This window comes from Pararge aegeria, chromosome 7 (genome assembly GCF_905163445.1).
Source record: "Pararge aegeria chromosome 7, ilParAegt1.1, whole genome shotgun sequence".
Taxonomy (NCBI): Eukaryota; Metazoa; Arthropoda; class Insecta; order Lepidoptera; family Nymphalidae; genus Pararge; species Pararge aegeria.
Genome location: NC_053186.1, coordinates 1,291,081 through 1,308,384, shown reverse-complemented (window position 1 = coordinate 1,308,384; position 17,304 = coordinate 1,291,081).

Sequence of the window (17,304 nt, the reverse complement as noted above, 5' to 3'; positions counted from 1 at the left end):
TCCACTAAGGTATGGAGGTCTTGAAATCCGCAACATTTTTAATGTTTCGCCGGTTCGCTGTTTCGCTTTTCTTTCCTGCTTTTTATCGTACACACACTATTAACCGTAAAATGATATACCGCTTTTTGATATTCCTAGAGGTGTTTATATTTGGCAGAGACTAGAGGGAATTTTTCTGTTTTTAGTCCCAGTAGTTGCCGGTTTGTTTTGTTTCAAGAGCAATTCAATCCTTTTTTTTTTACATAGAATGTAGTCCATTGTATGTAAAGTTGAATTGCTGTAAGATCAAGAAACATCCAAAAAAGACCGTGCTCCTCATCTCGATGTTTCTACTGGCTACATGCTCTGTTCAAAGTCAAAAGTCAAAGTCAAATATTTCTTTATTCAAATAGGCACATAGATGGCACTTTTGATGCGTACATTACATGAAAAATATGACATAGGAGTGTGTTGATGGCGATAAATAAATTCGTCAACTTAAAACTAAAGCTACGAGGGTTCCAAACGCGCCCTGGTCTAAGAAAAAGATTTAGGTTCAAGAAGCGCTGGTCGCTTCTTTCGCTATAGCACCTTTAACGATGTCATTCTAAGATCTTTTCCTTTTTTTTATTCGGTTAAAGAAAATTGATTGCCAAGGAGACTAGAAAGTTTACACAAAATATCTATTCATCATTTTCAACCCATTACCAGCCCACTACTGGTCTCCTCCCAGAATGAGAATGGTTTAGGCCGTAGTCAAAAATGTGGACGTCACATGCCTTCAAGAACATTATGGAGAACTCTCAATGCAGGATTCCTCACGATCTTTTCTTTCAACGCCGAAGTAAGTGATATTTAAAATATCACTTACGTGAAACATTTTCCGGCTTCAATTCAAGCTTGGAAACCCTTTCAAGGCCACATTGCATTGTTGCACCAAAGAAGTGGTATTTTGTTTATTTCCGTTTTTCTGTTGTTTATCGACTGCAGTGATAGTAATCTTTTTATTAACGTCATAATAAATCTAAATTGATTTATATATTTATCTTACTTTATGTTTATGATATAATCTTTTATTTGCTTTTATCTTTAGTAGGTTAATTCCCCTTTTATGTGGTACCGGCAAAGTTATTTTTTTCCATATGAGATAGGCTTGTGTTTGACGACTATGATGCCTGAAGGAAAATTAATAAGGTCTAGGTTGTGACGCGCTTGCCTAGAAAATACTAATTTGCAAAGCCAATATACTCCGTAATCACGACGAAGGATTTTAAAAATCGATATCATTGCACAAACCTACGAGGCAGTATAAGGTCGCGGTAATTACATAACCTTTGTCTGTCTGCAATGATTGGGTTAAAGAAGTACGTAATGAAAAAATTGCAAAATACGACTGCCGAATACAATCCGAATTTCCACATTTGTCTTTACACAACCGCCATATTAAATATTTTCACTATATTTTTTTATGTGCTTGCGTCCCCTGGAATCATATAAATATGCTATTAATATTCAAACATTGAAATCCAGCGGGCGATGGGGCGAGGAAGATCAAATCAGATATGCGAATATCCGTAGATGAACTAGAGTTACCGTTACATAGCTCAACGAGAAGCGAAGCTGAAGTGGCAATGGGCGGGGCACATAAGACCCAAGGTGCTGGAATGTCGACCCTGCACCGTGGTCAACCTCCACAGAGGTGGACAGACGATTTCAACTGAGAAGTGCAGGGATAACGCTGTGGAAACAAGTGACCAAGGACCGTGGATTTTGGAGCTCCATACAAAAGACCTATGTCAAGCAGTGGACAACGATCGGTTAAAGCGATGATGTTGATGCCATCCTAATCTGTTTAAGCTTAGAAGTTATTGTGAAAAATAAACTTTTTTTGGGGAAGATGTGACGGAAAGATAGAAGTGTGACTTACCTGATTTTCATACGAAAAAGCAGTCCCAGGCTCGCAGTCGCTAGCTTCTATATCTCTTCTGCCGTACTCGCAGGAGTAGAACTTGCTGCAATCTGTCTCATGACGCAGCAAGTGATGCTCGAAAGGGGGACACCGGACGTCCGGCGTGGACCGGGAGTCCTGGTTCTGGGGTCGACCGTAGACCAAGGCTACGGCACCCAGAAGTACTAGACTTTCTGAAAAAAAAAAAAATAAGTTCAGTGGATTGAGCTGTGAGTCGGAAGTGGCACATAGCTCCGAGAACTGATAGACGTTAGCGTCTACAGGTGTTGGAGTGGCAACTCCGCAACGGAAAACGCAATGAAGACAGATAGACTAATAGGTGGAGTGACAACATCAAACAAGTTGCAGGGAGCCGCTAAAAACAAGCGTCAGAAGAACTTCTTGCTCTTATCTCACGCTATGTGGAACTGGAACAACATATTCTTCAAATTTTAAAATCACATTTTTGACTTTCTTTAATTATTATAACTTAAATGTTAGAGCATTTAATAGAAGAAGGGCTGGAAGACAATCAAAAATAATGGTTAATAGATTTTCACTGTATCAAATATTTAAGATAGAACTACATCTGTAACGTGGAAGACGTGGAATTTATTCAAAGTGCATCTTAATGTAAGTTAGAAATGAGAAGAGAATAGAAGAACCAGAATTACACAAATAAAGTGGCAAAAGCCGGGGAACAATCGCAAAACTGTTGAACGCTGTGGTCGAAAGAAAATAAGATGGAAACCCCGTATTGATAGACCCCAAACCAGATGGATAAACGACATCAAACGAGTCGCAGAGATCGTAGATAACGGCACAATACTGTAGAATTTGGAAATCAATACAGTTAACGTATGTCCAGTTGATTGATATAACGATGATGATATTGCAGTATCAAATTGATGTAGGTAAAAATAATGATTTCATGGAAAAATTATTCACGTACAATAAAACGCTAATTTAATAGCGGTCTATACTAAAAGTTATAAAATTTTTATTGTACGTTACTTGATAGCCGGTGCCAACTGGTAGTAAACTACTTGTATTGGTGTAATGAACGACTTGAATAATTGTAATTAGAAACAAGCAGAAAAATTTTCAATTTTTAGAACTCACTGTTACTTTTTAACAGCATATTTGTAACTAAATAATGCAGGAACATTCAATCATGCCTTTAAGACAACATCAAACTCAAAACTAATACCTACAGTAAGTTATCAAGGACAAGACAGTCTGTTCTGTCTATTAAAGGTTACCATATTGCATTATTACTATCATAAAATGAACCAATTAACTCGGTCTTCTTCCATCACGAGAAGGGTTAAAGGCCTTAGAGAGAACTCATAGCCATGCAAGTTTCCTTCACCATTAATAGAATATAAATACATTTTTATTGCTTTAACTGTGCACATTTTTTTTGTGTTTTAAATTAAAATAGCACCAACAGTTTTCCACATTCTGGCGTGCAATTTTCTTATATACTACGAGTTTATTTTGCATATGACTACTAACCAACTTCTTAATCTATCTTTGAATACATTCAATAAATATATATATGCTAAATTTAAAGAATCCTTGCTGCTGGTGTGTTGTATAATGTGAAAGTTAAAGTTCTCATATTTGATTCCCGGCTTGATGATTTGGGGATGGTAAAGGACTCTTCGTTTATGCCAAGTTGACTCTAACTACGATGTAAACTTATTAGTACTGTTAGCAATTTTGCTCTGTCAAGCGATTCAATTTTTCGAGCCTATTGCCATGTAGAAGCCGAACTAGGACATCATAATCAGTATCCTCCAACCGATGCACTGCAGTTACTCACGAGCCTTTTAACTCCACGTTCCTGACACGAACTGCTTTTTTATTAAATTAATACGAAACTCAGCCAACAGTGTTTGCTATGTATAACTTATCTAGTTGTGTTACTAAATAAATCTTTGATGCTGGAGGTTATTTATGTTTGGAAAATAGGTATTGAAATAAATATTTGGTCAAGGTTACATCACATTTAAACATTATGATGAAATTTTTAAGATCTTATCGGATCTTAAATGAAGATAAGTGCAACTGTCCCGGCATTTTCTAGCCGATTACTTCTTGGTTTAATTTGGCTTCTTAACCGATGGTACAGTCTCAACAAACACTTGTCATTTCACAAGTTCCTGTAAATTTAGGTTTACTTGATTTGAACGAAAAACTGTTTTTGCTTTAAGGTTACTATATTAAGAAAATTAAGCTTTATTACTCCGCGAAAAGGAGAATCTGTATCGTATAATTTATAATTTCTTCAATCTTTATACTCCACACCTAACAGATCTTCGGCAATATACCCTCTATGCACGTTCGCTCCGAAACCGGAGCATCCTCAGGAGTAGTTGACTTTACAATTATTCATTGTCAATTAATTTTCTTAATATATCATGTATTTCCGCAAAGTAACGCCAGCTTCTATCCAATGTTTAATTTTTATTCTTATTCGGAAGGGATGTAGGTTCAATTTTTAGAATTAAGCACATACAGAATCCTCACACAGCCTTGCATGCAGCGGATTGTATATAAAAACAGTGAAAACGTATCACTTCACTGCCGCGGAATGTTGATAGTTGATATGATAGCACAAACTTTCCCATTTTCCCATTTTTTATCGCAAATGTTTAGAACATAAGAGGTAAAATAGTTACTGTCAACTGCTTAATGAAAATAATTGACTAAGCGCCTGTTCGAGAAACACTGCGAAATTGGAGTGGTTTTTGATGCTTTAACATTAGTGATGTACACGGTTTCTGTATGTTATTAATTCTATGTTTAAATTATGTGAAATAACTAAGGACTTACTTATCATCGCGTCCTCACAGACACGCAAAATTACAGCGACTTTTCCCTCCAAAAAAAAAGTCTTATTCCTGAGCACTTGAAAAACGAAACTGATAATCTTCGCTCCGGTATCTATTATATATAATTGCAAGCTTCCAAAAATAATAAAACGATACGACTGTGATAAGTCAATGCAATCTAGAAGTCAATTATCATGATTCTATTATTCGTTTTGTTTGTAAATTTGTTTGTCTGTTGATACTTGTGTTGTTCAGAACGGGCGTTAAAGAAAACAACAACTGCCTTTGTGGGTGTACGGAAATCAAGATCTTGGTGATTCCCGACCTGCGTCAAAAATGGTTACTTATTGAAAATTATAATTACCCGCCAAGATTGTGAATTATTGCTTTAACCAGGTTGCCCTTCTAATAATTTTAAATGACATTGTGAGATGGAGATAACAAAAAAAAAACACCTAGCCAAGGTTTTTTGTGGGCTTCTTCTTAGACCAGGACGCGTTTGGAACCCTCGTCGCTTTAGTTTTAAATTTACGAATGTGGTTATCGGCCTTCGTCTCACTACCAAAAGTGCCACCTATGGGCCTACTTGAATAAAGATATTTTTGACTTTTTGACTTTGATTTGGGCAACTGGACAAGCGTAGTGGATTCTTAGCCCTGAAACCTTCGCCTTGAGGTCCCGGTTATTTTCACTAACTGTGTAACTGGTGTTAACAGTTCATGATGAAGATCTTTTGTGACATAACTCATCCGGAATAGTACTACCGAATAGTAGTATCACTGTGTTGTGGTCTGAAGGGCGTGGTTGCCGGTGTAATTACTGACACATGAGTCTTAACACTTACGCCTCACGATGATCGATACTAATGGCACGTTGCAGAAGGAATTTCTTGCATGTCTCCGTTATGGGTGATGTATTTCCATTTATCATTAGTTAGATCTTCAGCTTGTATTATCGAATATTACCTACTTCTAAAATATCATTTGTACCCCACAAAATGGCATTGGAGTAGTCTAAACCATTGCTCTTACGAGAGACTACTTTTTTCCATCTAGACCTATCTCGAGCTGCAGACTTAAGCGTGATAAGTTAGTCCGCTTCCACGTTTTCGTTTGCTCCAAGGCTGCCATTGAAATGCTTCTGGACACCGGATGTTCGGCGTGAAGCGTTAACTATCCAGTTCCATTTTCTATGCCGTATTTGGTCTAGGATAGGGTTTTCCTTATCAAGGACCCAGAGATCTGAATTGGAAATTGTTTAAATATTTTATTTTAATTTTTTTTATTCCAATACACACTAGCCCTTGACTGCAATCCCACCTGGTGGTAAGTGATGATGCAGTCTAAGATGGTAGCGGGCTAACCTGTTAGGGAGTATAGTAGACATACCCCTAATCGGTTTTTACGCGACATCGCACCGGAACACTAAATCGCTTAGAGGCACGTCTTTTACTGTAGGGTGGTAACTAGCCACGGCCAAAGCCTCCCACCAGACCATACCAAAGAAAATTCCCAAATTGCCCCTGGCGGGAATCGAACTCGGGACCTCCTACTTAAATTCACAGTGCTCACCGTTGCGCCAGGGAGGTCGTAAAAAAGTGGAGTATACAAAAAAGTTAGCTTGGGAAGTAAATAGACTGATTTAATAATTGTGGTTGATATGTACGTCTCAGTTTGGTGGACACAGGGCCGTACCTACTTTAAAACGAGTTCCTTGTATTCCCTGCGAAGTGTTGCTCTGTTTATAAGTAAAGGTTTTCTTCTTATCATCTGTTTGGTGCAATTATTGTGTACTAGGAAAAAAAGGTATTCCTAAACTACAAACGATGTCGGGGCCAACGCCTTGTGTAACATAATCGGTGAGTAGGAGATAGGTAGGCTAATTGTACTGTATCAAAGTTATCGCTTCTTTTGATCTATGATAAAAAAGTTTCTGTGTATTGGATGAATTTACTTGCGTTCCAATGAAAAATATATGTTTATCAACGTACAATGTACATATATGAAATATACTTTATCAGTTTTGACGTTGTTTTGTAGAGGTTTCCGGAAGCTAGCTGACTAGATAAGCTTCCGGAAACTCTATTATTAATAGAGCTAATATGGACAATAGCTAAACTCACGATCGACCTATAAACTGATCACGTAATATCTACACATATACATCCAAATTCAGCTTCCGTAAAATTGTGTTTGCAAAAGTCAAAAAAAAAAAAACTGACCTACAAAATATTGTACATTATTCTACTAGTCAAGCCATTTGATATGATACACATATTGAGGGAGTTATAAAAAAATATGTAATCGACCATTTGGTGGCGGTGGCCATCTTGACAATTCCGTGATGAACATCTTTCAAGGCTGATCCTTTGTATAAAAAAGCTAGCCCGCTTTTCACCTGATGATGCAATCAACCGCGGTGTGAAGACTCGCAAGTTTTTTTTTTGCACTTTGACTCATGGCCACAGCAAATCGAAAAAAATTTAACTCTTTCTAAATGATTTTGAAAAAGAGAAATCTGCTGAATTTGTTGCCGGATTCTTCTCGCTAGAATATACCTTACGAACTGGTGGTAGAGTCACTACAAACAGACTAACTAGACGTTTCAAAACTTCTTATAAACCAGGCCTCGTAGAAATAAATCAATTTTGCATTCAGAATTTTTCTATTAGAGAGGTATACCCATGCTTTTTACCACACCGATGTGCTAGTTATTTATTGTGAGGTTATAGAATCTTGATATTTTGAAAGAGCTGGTTTTTTTAGGTACAATGAGTGCAGGGTGTGATGGCCGGTATCATTTCCGGTGGCACGTTGCCAGACATGCTCCTTACATGTCCTGTGAAGTGTTGATCTAATATAATAATAATTATGGTAATTTTGGACTTACCAATGCATAAGTTTAAAGAATGTGTTAAAACACATTTATTACAGCGAGGTTATTATACAATTGATGAATTTCTTAATGACAAGGTTGCTTGGAAGCATCCGGCTCCGCTTTCATCTCTCACAAGATAGAAAAATTAATTTTGAAATGTAAAATGTAAATTGTTAATGTTGGAAAAGAGCAACTGCTGAGTTTCTTGCCGGCTTCTTCTCGGTAGAATCTGCCTTCCGAACCGGTGGTAGAGTCACTCACTACACACAGCAGACTTGAAGTTTCAAAAGTGCTTATATTAGGCCTACTTGAAATAAATGAATTTTGAATTTTGAATTTTTGAATTTTATGGCTTTACCATACCATCAGCCTTGGTATGGTAAAGCCATAAACAGTGTGGTCCTTTAATAATTACTATAAAAAAAAAGACCAAAAAACAGAATTTGATTTCCGAACCAGTGACAGAGTCTCTCTTCACGTTTAAAAAGTACTTCAAAGAAAGAAAGAACGTAAAATTAATACTTTACTGGCTCTCTCCTCGACTGCACCTGCTAATATACCAAGTTGCCGTATTTTTTTTTTCGTCCGTCTCCGGGACACAATCTCAGTGCTGTATCACGCGAAAAGATTAGGTAAGCGGTTAGCTCATTGCCGGCTCACTACAGGAAATGAGAAGGGGATCAGGCCGTAGGCTATAGCTTATATATGGCGTATAGCTCAACTCTCAGGCATGCAGGTTTTCTCACGGTTTTGCTTCACCGTTTAAGTGATATTTGATTATGACTCAATATATAATCAATATAACTTAGAAAAGTTAGAGGTGTGCTGGGATAAGAACTCGAACCAAAAGTGAAGTCGCTGTCTCAGCCCACTGGGCCATCACAGCTTCAGGTAACATATCACATCCCATCAACCCATTACAGTAGCACGGGTCTCCACAATTAGAAGGGGAAGGCCGTAGTCCACCACGCTGCCCCAATGGATTAATGGACTCCACTCAGCTTTTTTTTTATATACTACGACGCACACATCGCCATCTAGCCTCAAATTAAGCGTAGCTTGTGTTATGGGTACTGAGATGACTGATGAATATTTTAAAGAATAATATACATAAATGCTTATAATATACATGTATGTATATTAACACTCAGACACTGAAAAACATTCATGCTTACTCACACAAACATTTTCCAGTTGTGGGAAATCGAACACACGGCCTTGGACTCAGAAAGCAGGGTCGCTGCCCACTGCGGCAATCGGCCGTCGCAATGCTGTGTTCACGTCTGAAGGGCGTAGTGTAATAACTGCGCCAATCGGCTGTTTGAGAACATTTTGCAGAACTCTCTGGCAAGCAGGTTAACTCAGGATTTTTCCTTCAACGCTGAAGCAAGTGATATTTTTTTTGCTTAAAACGCATTCGGTCCACTCGGTTGCACTCGGTCCCCCGAAAGTGAAGTCGAGCTTGTACCTAATTCGCTATGCTAAGCTATGTTTTACGCTGCAGGTAACATAATCCTGTAGGAACCCTTATATTTTACCGAGATAATGGATTTCACTTGTACCAGGAAATAAATAAAATTAATGAAAAAAATAACGCAAGAAAGTCTTTGTTGGTTAAAACAACGAAATAGAAAATGTTGAAGCAATAAATTGCAACATAGGTGAAATGTTTAATTAAAACCAACATATTCTATGAAAAGATATAATCTTGATAAAAATCAACAGATCTCAACGCGGATAGGGTGAAAGAATTTGAAGTGCTTTTAATGACGAATTAAAAGTAGGATCTCGCCATTGCAAAGAATAAAATCGGGATGTTATTTTTTTTGTTTTTTTCCATTAGTAAAATAGTTAAAAGGATTATTGTTAACAATAAATAATTTTATAATCTTACTGCGATCACGCAGCTTAGGTCGGCCCCCAACGAGGTGGACAGATGACATCAGGCGAGTCGCTGGGAGCCGCTGGAGTCAAGCGGCCCAGGACCGTGTATTGTGGAACTCCCTACAAAAGACCTATGTCCAGCTGTGGACGTCGATTGGTCGATATGATGATGACGATGACCGCGATCACAAGCTATGGAATCCTATTAGAAATAAACGGTATTTTTATTTACGTAGAAATAAATTTTAGAAACACGATAACAATTGCAGAGCTATAACATTTTATTCATTTTTAGTTCTCCAGATATAAGAATTTAGACAGCTAGTGGTATCAGCCGGGTGTGTCTAACCGGGTTCCAATGACGGTGAACTTATATCAAAAGCGGAATAGTCTCATATCATTCAGGACATTAGGCCAATCTACTAACAATAAATATTTCAAGACGGCAGGGCGTATTTAATTTAACATCAATTAAACAATTGAATAGAATTTTTTTACGATAAACTTCATAACAATAATATGCTAACTGTGGAAATTTTAATTGTGCGATATCGATCTCTAAGATAATAGATTTTTATCTATTTACTATGGTATTGGACTGTTGTGAACGATAAACTAAGTGTGAAATGAGTAGTTTATAGAATTTTATTGGTCGTGGAGCAGGACAGTAGGTATTATTTATTGTCAATTTATTTACTTTAAAAGTAAAAATGGATGAATTTAAGGACAATTAGCAAAAATACTGACGTTGGAAGGAAGAATAAATTGTCTATAAAAATACAGTTCCTGTCTGTGCCATAAACAAAGTGACAAAAGGTTTCGTTTTGTTCTAACACTTTTTAATAATAGCACGTATCATTATTTATTTTTTATTACATCATTATCATTTCTACCTGTAGAGTCCACTAAGAAATAATGAGAAATTTTGTAGTTACCAGTTCAACTATTATATATAAATCTACCAAAATATTTTTTTTATACTGGATATAAACAGGATTTACTTTGCGGAATCCCATTATGAAATTTAAGCTTAATTTGTTATACTCTGCGAAAAGCAGGAGAACCAGTATGGTGTAATTTATAATTTCACCTCAATCTACGCACATTTCGCTCCGAAACCGGAGCATCCTCAGGAGATGTTGATTTAAAATAAAATACGTTTATTACTATTTTAGTCTAAACAGACATTTTTCTCTTTTTTTGAAAAGGTGTTTTCAAGTTTCAAGAATTCTTTTTTTTTTTTTAATTTATACCTATTTGTTTAGCTAATTAATTCGTTGCGTGTACTAACGTATTCGAGTGACCAATCAAAATAATAACGGATGTTATAAGTTTAAGGTTCTCTTGTAATTGCACACTAGGTAGATATGTTCTTTGGAGAACATACCTTAAGTCTTTGATCTCAACCTCATTAATTTTGGTAACAGTTCATCAGAGGAAGTAGTAACGCTATGCAGCATAGCTTTGTTCTGATGCTAAGGTATTTACAGGCTTTCTAGGCTCCACATCCACGCCTTAGGTTGATGGACACAAGACGGTACTTGGTAGGATGTTTCTTGCTTTCCTGCAAAGCGTTGCTTTATTTATGGTTTTTAAGGGAATCGCCATTGTAATTCCAATAATGTACGTAAATAAATAAAGCAAGTAAATAAATAGGTAGGTACATAATCTAAGTAAATTATATAAATAAATAATCTTCTTTTTCAATTCTTAAGTAAAGAAAGAAAGTAAGTAAATAATGTACGTAAGTGAATAATGTACGTAAGTAAGTGAAATATCTATTAGGGTAGTTACTGCTTTATTTGTATCTGTGATAGTTAAGAATTTTTTCCAGTCAAAGTTTTCTATGCATTCTTCTATAGCATCTTAGGCAATATAAGGTTTTTATACTTATAACTAGCGGTCTCTCGTGACTTCGTTCGCGTATAAGTCAACCTTATAATAGACATATGTTGACTATTATAAGGTTGACTTTCTCTGACTTTGTCTAGTGGTTTCGGTAGTGGCTACCTACCACCCAAACGACAAACCCGCAAAGCGATTTAGCGTACCAGTACGATGCCGCGTACAAAACCGACTAGGGATGTTAATAGAAAATCTATACCTAACCCTAAAAAGTCAGCCAGCTTCCATTTTAGACTGCTTTAGATGCCTCCCACAAAAATTATAAATTGCCAAATTGCTTCTACGAAAGGTTTAGAACCCGGGACCGCTGTTCATAGGTACACAGTGCTTACCACTGTACCAGGGATGTCGTCAAATCGACGAATGATCATTAACATTTTGTCATAATAAGCCATCAATAAATTCAAAGCATCTCAATCATATCCAAAACGAATGAAATAAAACGTAATATTATATTTAATTATACGTAGTTAATTACACAAATTTGCAGAAAAATATAAAAATATAAAAATATAATCTCTCATTGATAACAGTAAGCTTTATCTCTTTAGGGTTCCCTAACGCATATTTAATTTCTGTGTGTGGCGACCCTGCTTTCTGAGTCCTTGGCCGTGGGAAAATGTGTGTGTGATGAACATCATTGTTTTTCAGTGTCTGTCTGTTTTCAGTATCATAAGTATTTATGAATGAATGAATGAATACACTTTTACTGTACACCAAAAAAAAAAAGTAGTTACAGAGATATAAATACATATCAAGAGAGTACAATTTGGTGGCCTTATCGCTACATAGCGATCCAGGTAACCAATAGCGTAAAAGTAAAAAACATAGATAAGAGGTAGATGGTGCAATAAATAAGATTTAAAATTATACAAATATATAAATAAAAAAAATATATATAAATATAACTATAATATATATATATATATAAATATATTACATATAAATACAATTAAAATATTTATGTGTATTATATTCATAAAAATATTCAACAGCTTTCTTAGCACCCATAACACAAGCTACGCTTACTTTGGCGCTAGATGGCGATGTGTGTATTGTCGTAGTATATTTATTTATTTAATAAAGCATCCCGTAGGAACGGTTTATTTGAAAATGTGCAGCAGTAGCAGCAGCAAAAAATAGACGATTGCGCCAATCCCATCCCAAGCCCGAGTAGAAACCGATTAGGGGTATCCCGTATGACTGCCATATGGCTACCATCTTAGACAAGATACATCACTTAGCATTAGGTAAGATTGCAGTCAAGGACAGCGTAGTGGAAATGTAAACGTGTGTGTACTTATGTACACGCGATAGACGTTATATATTTTTTGCGTAACAGTATAAAAAATCTTTTCAAAAACTTTATCTTTCGCCTTAGTCTGCGTTTGTAGAGAAACCTACTGTAATAGGTTGAAAAATTTACTATAACGCATTATCTAGTTATCTCTTTATCGGAAAACAAAAGTTTCATCATTAAAATTTGAGATGTTTGTTTGTACAATTGATTCAATGAAATCGCCGGAATGAGCCCGCAGACTTTGACAATTCAAAGTGTACAGTGTCAAACCTTTTATTGAAAAACAAAATTGTTGACTATAGCTAACTTCAGGGTGTCGGTTTTTCGTGACGGTGTGCGCGCGCATTATAAAAATTTAACATCATCATTTTTCCCTAACGCGCCAAAAGATAACGTACGAAAGTATAACTTCAAAAAATATGAAACTTTTTTTTCCACATTCTAGCGCCTTCAAGATGATAATACTCTACTGAACCCTTTATGTGGTGGTTGGTACCCAAAAACTGTGATTCCAGTCTTATTAATCGAAAATCAATGCCATTTAATTTGATTAAAATTATATTATCATATCTTTAGATAATAATATGATACTAGTATAAATGTACAGAGTATATAAATATAATGCAGTTTTTCTCAAAAATATAGTCAGTATTAAACTGCAATCAGACGTGATTTCTTATTTAATCCTTGCGGCTGCCCGAGTAGGCTTCCGCGATACAATTTAGCTTTGCCCGTAAATTAAAAGAAAATTAAAATCTAACAACCAGTTGCATGGTTATATGGCCAGGAGACTTATAGGCGAGGATTCACAACTTTTGGCTAAACTCCAAAGCCTTGATCATCGCCGTAAGGTAGCTAGTCTGTCGGTGTTTTATAGGATACTAGCTGTTGCCCGCGACTTCGTCTGCGTTTGTTTTTGTTTTTCGAAAGACATGTTGCATTCGATTTAGGTGTAATTTTACTCACTTTATGTATTTAGGATAGCTAAGCCTGAAATGACGGGTTGGCTGCCGTCCGCTGAGGAGTTGTGTCCTCTATCTCCAATCACATTCATCAGATCTACACGAAATTTGGGCAAAATTAAACAGACATTATAACCTCTAAAGTACAAAAGTAATTATTTAAATCGGTTATCATTTGACGTCGTTATGGTGTAAAATCGTCAAACACCCCCTACCCCTCTCCCAAAATAACTGAGCTTAATTTCGGGATAAAAAGCATCCTATATTAATTCTGATACCTTCAAAAATATGTGTACAAAATTTCATGATGATCGGTTTAGTAGTTTTTGCGTGGAAGCGTAACAAACAAACTTACATTCACATTTATAATGTTAGTAGGGATAGGGATAATTTGGAGAGTGTGCTCAGGATCTATTCGATCTCGTACCCTCCTCACCATTCTAGCATCGCACTGCAAGGCACCGGGCGGGTTTTCATCCGCACGAAGCGATTTGCAGCTTCAAATTCAAATTCAAAATTTCTTTATTCATGTCGGCCTATCACAGGCACTTATGAAGCGTTCATACATATATGTCTACATAATTATAAGGGGATGGTGATAACTTCGTACGCCAAATTAAACCTAAAGCTACGAGGGTTCCAAACGCGCCCTGGTCTAAGAAGAACCCACAACAAACTTAGCCGGGTAATTTTTTTTTGTTATCACCATCTCACAGTTTATTTATATTAAGCTATGAAGCTAGAGCAATTCACACCCAAGCTTTCCTGTACGCATGGCAGGGGTTTAGAACACCTTCCGAGTTCTGTGTTTCCTAATTCTTACAACCATCATCGGGTATCAAAGTCAAATTCAAAGTCAAAAATATCTTTATTCAAGTAGGCCCATTGGTGGCACTTTTGATGTGTACATAAGAATTACACGTTAGTGAGATAATGGCGATAACCACATTCGTAAACTTAAAACTAAAGCTACGAGGGTTCCAAACGCGTCCTGGTCTAAGAAGAAGCCCACAACATACTTAGCCGGGTTTTTTTTGTTATCAACATCTCACGATGTCATTTAAAATTATTAGAAGAGCAACCTGGTTAGAGCAATAATTCACACCCAAGCTTTTTTATAGATTACGTAGTCCTTTATACTATAAGAGGACTTTTCTATAAGCTTACGTTTAATACAAACTTTGAACTTTTTAAGAGACATCTCCAAGATGTCGATGGGCCTATTCACTCTTGCTTTAAATATCTTTAAAGCAAGAGTGAATAGGCATCTTCTAGGCAAGCGCATCCCATCTTAGGCCACATCTCCACTTTCCATCAGGTGAGATTGTGGTCAAGCGCTAACGGTATCAGGCCACGATCAGACGGATATCCGCCCTTAAATTCGGCACACGACATAGCAACAATGCGTCTTTGCGGCGTAAATAGGCATGCTGGTAGATCTTAAAAGGCTTATAAGAAGATGGGTATATAAAAAAACAACAATTTTAAACAACTTCTAAACAAACATAGTTAGATCACGGAAATAAAAAGAGACGTCAAATAAAAAGGCAGAAGCTGTGGCAAGACTTGGAGGTTTACGCCGTAGAGGCATGTTTAACGTTTAGTAAATTCGCTTGCAAGATTAAAACTAAGATAAATAATTGTATTTTAACGTTTAATTAATGGAAGTTACAAATATCGTCTTTGCACATATTAAAAGGTACATTTTACCTATAGCTTAGTGAAGATTAAAACATACATGATTTGAGAACATTATGGAGAATTCTCAGGCATGCAGATTTACTACCATTAAAGCTAGTGATATTTAAATTGCTTAAAAAAGTAAGATGGGCTTCGAACCCAGCCCCCCGAAAGTGTACCCGAAGTATAACCGAATTTTACAACAGGTTCGTTATTAATTAATTAAATAAATAATTTGAAAAGCCATCAACACAGTAAATTGATCCATATTACTTATTTACAAATATTGTGGGAGTGGTGAAAAAAATGTAAGCTGCCATTTTGTGGTGGCGGCCATTTTGGACAGATTTTCATTGAATAGCTAAGAATACTCCCAAAAAAAAACAAAATAATTTAATTCGTTTATGTAGTTTTTTTTTTAATCTCTTTATTTGTACACCACTACACAGTTAGGAAAATAAGGCGGCCTTATGGCTTTGAAATGATCTTTGCCAGGCAACCTTAGGATTAGGACAACAAATTGGTGGTGTAAACTTATTATAAACCTAAATTCAAATAACTACATACAAAAACATAAACAAAAGTTACACAAATAAAAAAAAATATGAAATAAATATAAAAATAATAAACTAAATAACAAAACAACGTATAAATAAAAATTGTATACGTTGATTTTTTTCATTCTTTTATTTTTATGTACTTTTTGTGGTGTATTCGTTAGAAGTTACGGCGGGTATACAAGTGCTAAAAGCAAGAAAAATGCAGAGGGCCCGGCGGTAAACTGGACCCGGTAGATGGCGCTGCAATTAGGTTCTTGGTTTTTATAAGATATTAAAACCGATAATAACGGAAGAAAAAACTTGTTCGATACCACAGACAGACACACAGACACGTCAAACTTATAACACCCGTAGTTTTTTGCGTCTGTGTTTAAAAAAAAAAAAAAACCTAAGATAACCCACTATTTAGCAAGATATAAAGATTTTAATTATTTTGTTATTTTTAAATATTCTTAGCGTATTGTGAATAAAATCACGGCATTTTGCTAGTCAAGTCATTAATCTGCCGGGTCATACAACCCAGCTATTTACATTCACAACAAATAAATAACATTGGAATTAATAAATGATTAATAGGCAGTAATTCGTTTTTAGATGTTGGTTTCCACAAAAGGTAATCTATTATAATCCGACGTATTATGTTAAGGCGATAACACCGGTACTTAGGGGAGGTTAGGGCAAGTTCGTACAACAATTAAAAACTTCACCCTGTTTTTGAATAGATTTTGCCTGTCTGCCGGCTTTAGCCGGGTCTATTACCCTACAAAGATGTTCCGCCGTAAGATTAAGCATCTCGGTATGGTGCCACATAGAAACAGATTAAAGATTTAATATAACTGCTAAACCTATAATAATTTAGCCAGCTACCATCTTAGACTACATCATCACACCAAGTGATATTGTTGTCAAGCGCAGTGGTGTCTGCACCAGGGAGTTTTAGCAAAATAAGCTAACAGTTATTCGTCTAATCTGGGAACCAGTGTCAATGATAACCTATTCTGTAACAAATTTAGTTAGCGACTGTGAAAAGTTACCACCAAATTAAATGTTAAATCGATAGTTTGCATTATCGGTCTACATGGCACTTATGAAGCGTTCGTACATATATGTTTACATAACTGTAAGGGGATGGTGATAACTTCGACGACGAGGGATAAAGCGACGAGGGTTTCAAACGCGCCCGGGTCTAAGAAGAGACCACAACAAACTTAGCCGGGTTTTTTTTTGTTATCACTATCTCACAGTAAATTAATATTAAGCTATGAAGTAAGAGCAATTCACACCCAAGCTTTTTAACGTTTAAGTAATCCTTAACATTATAACAGGATTTTTGAAGTGAAACTTCTTTATCGTGGTTGGAAAAAAATTT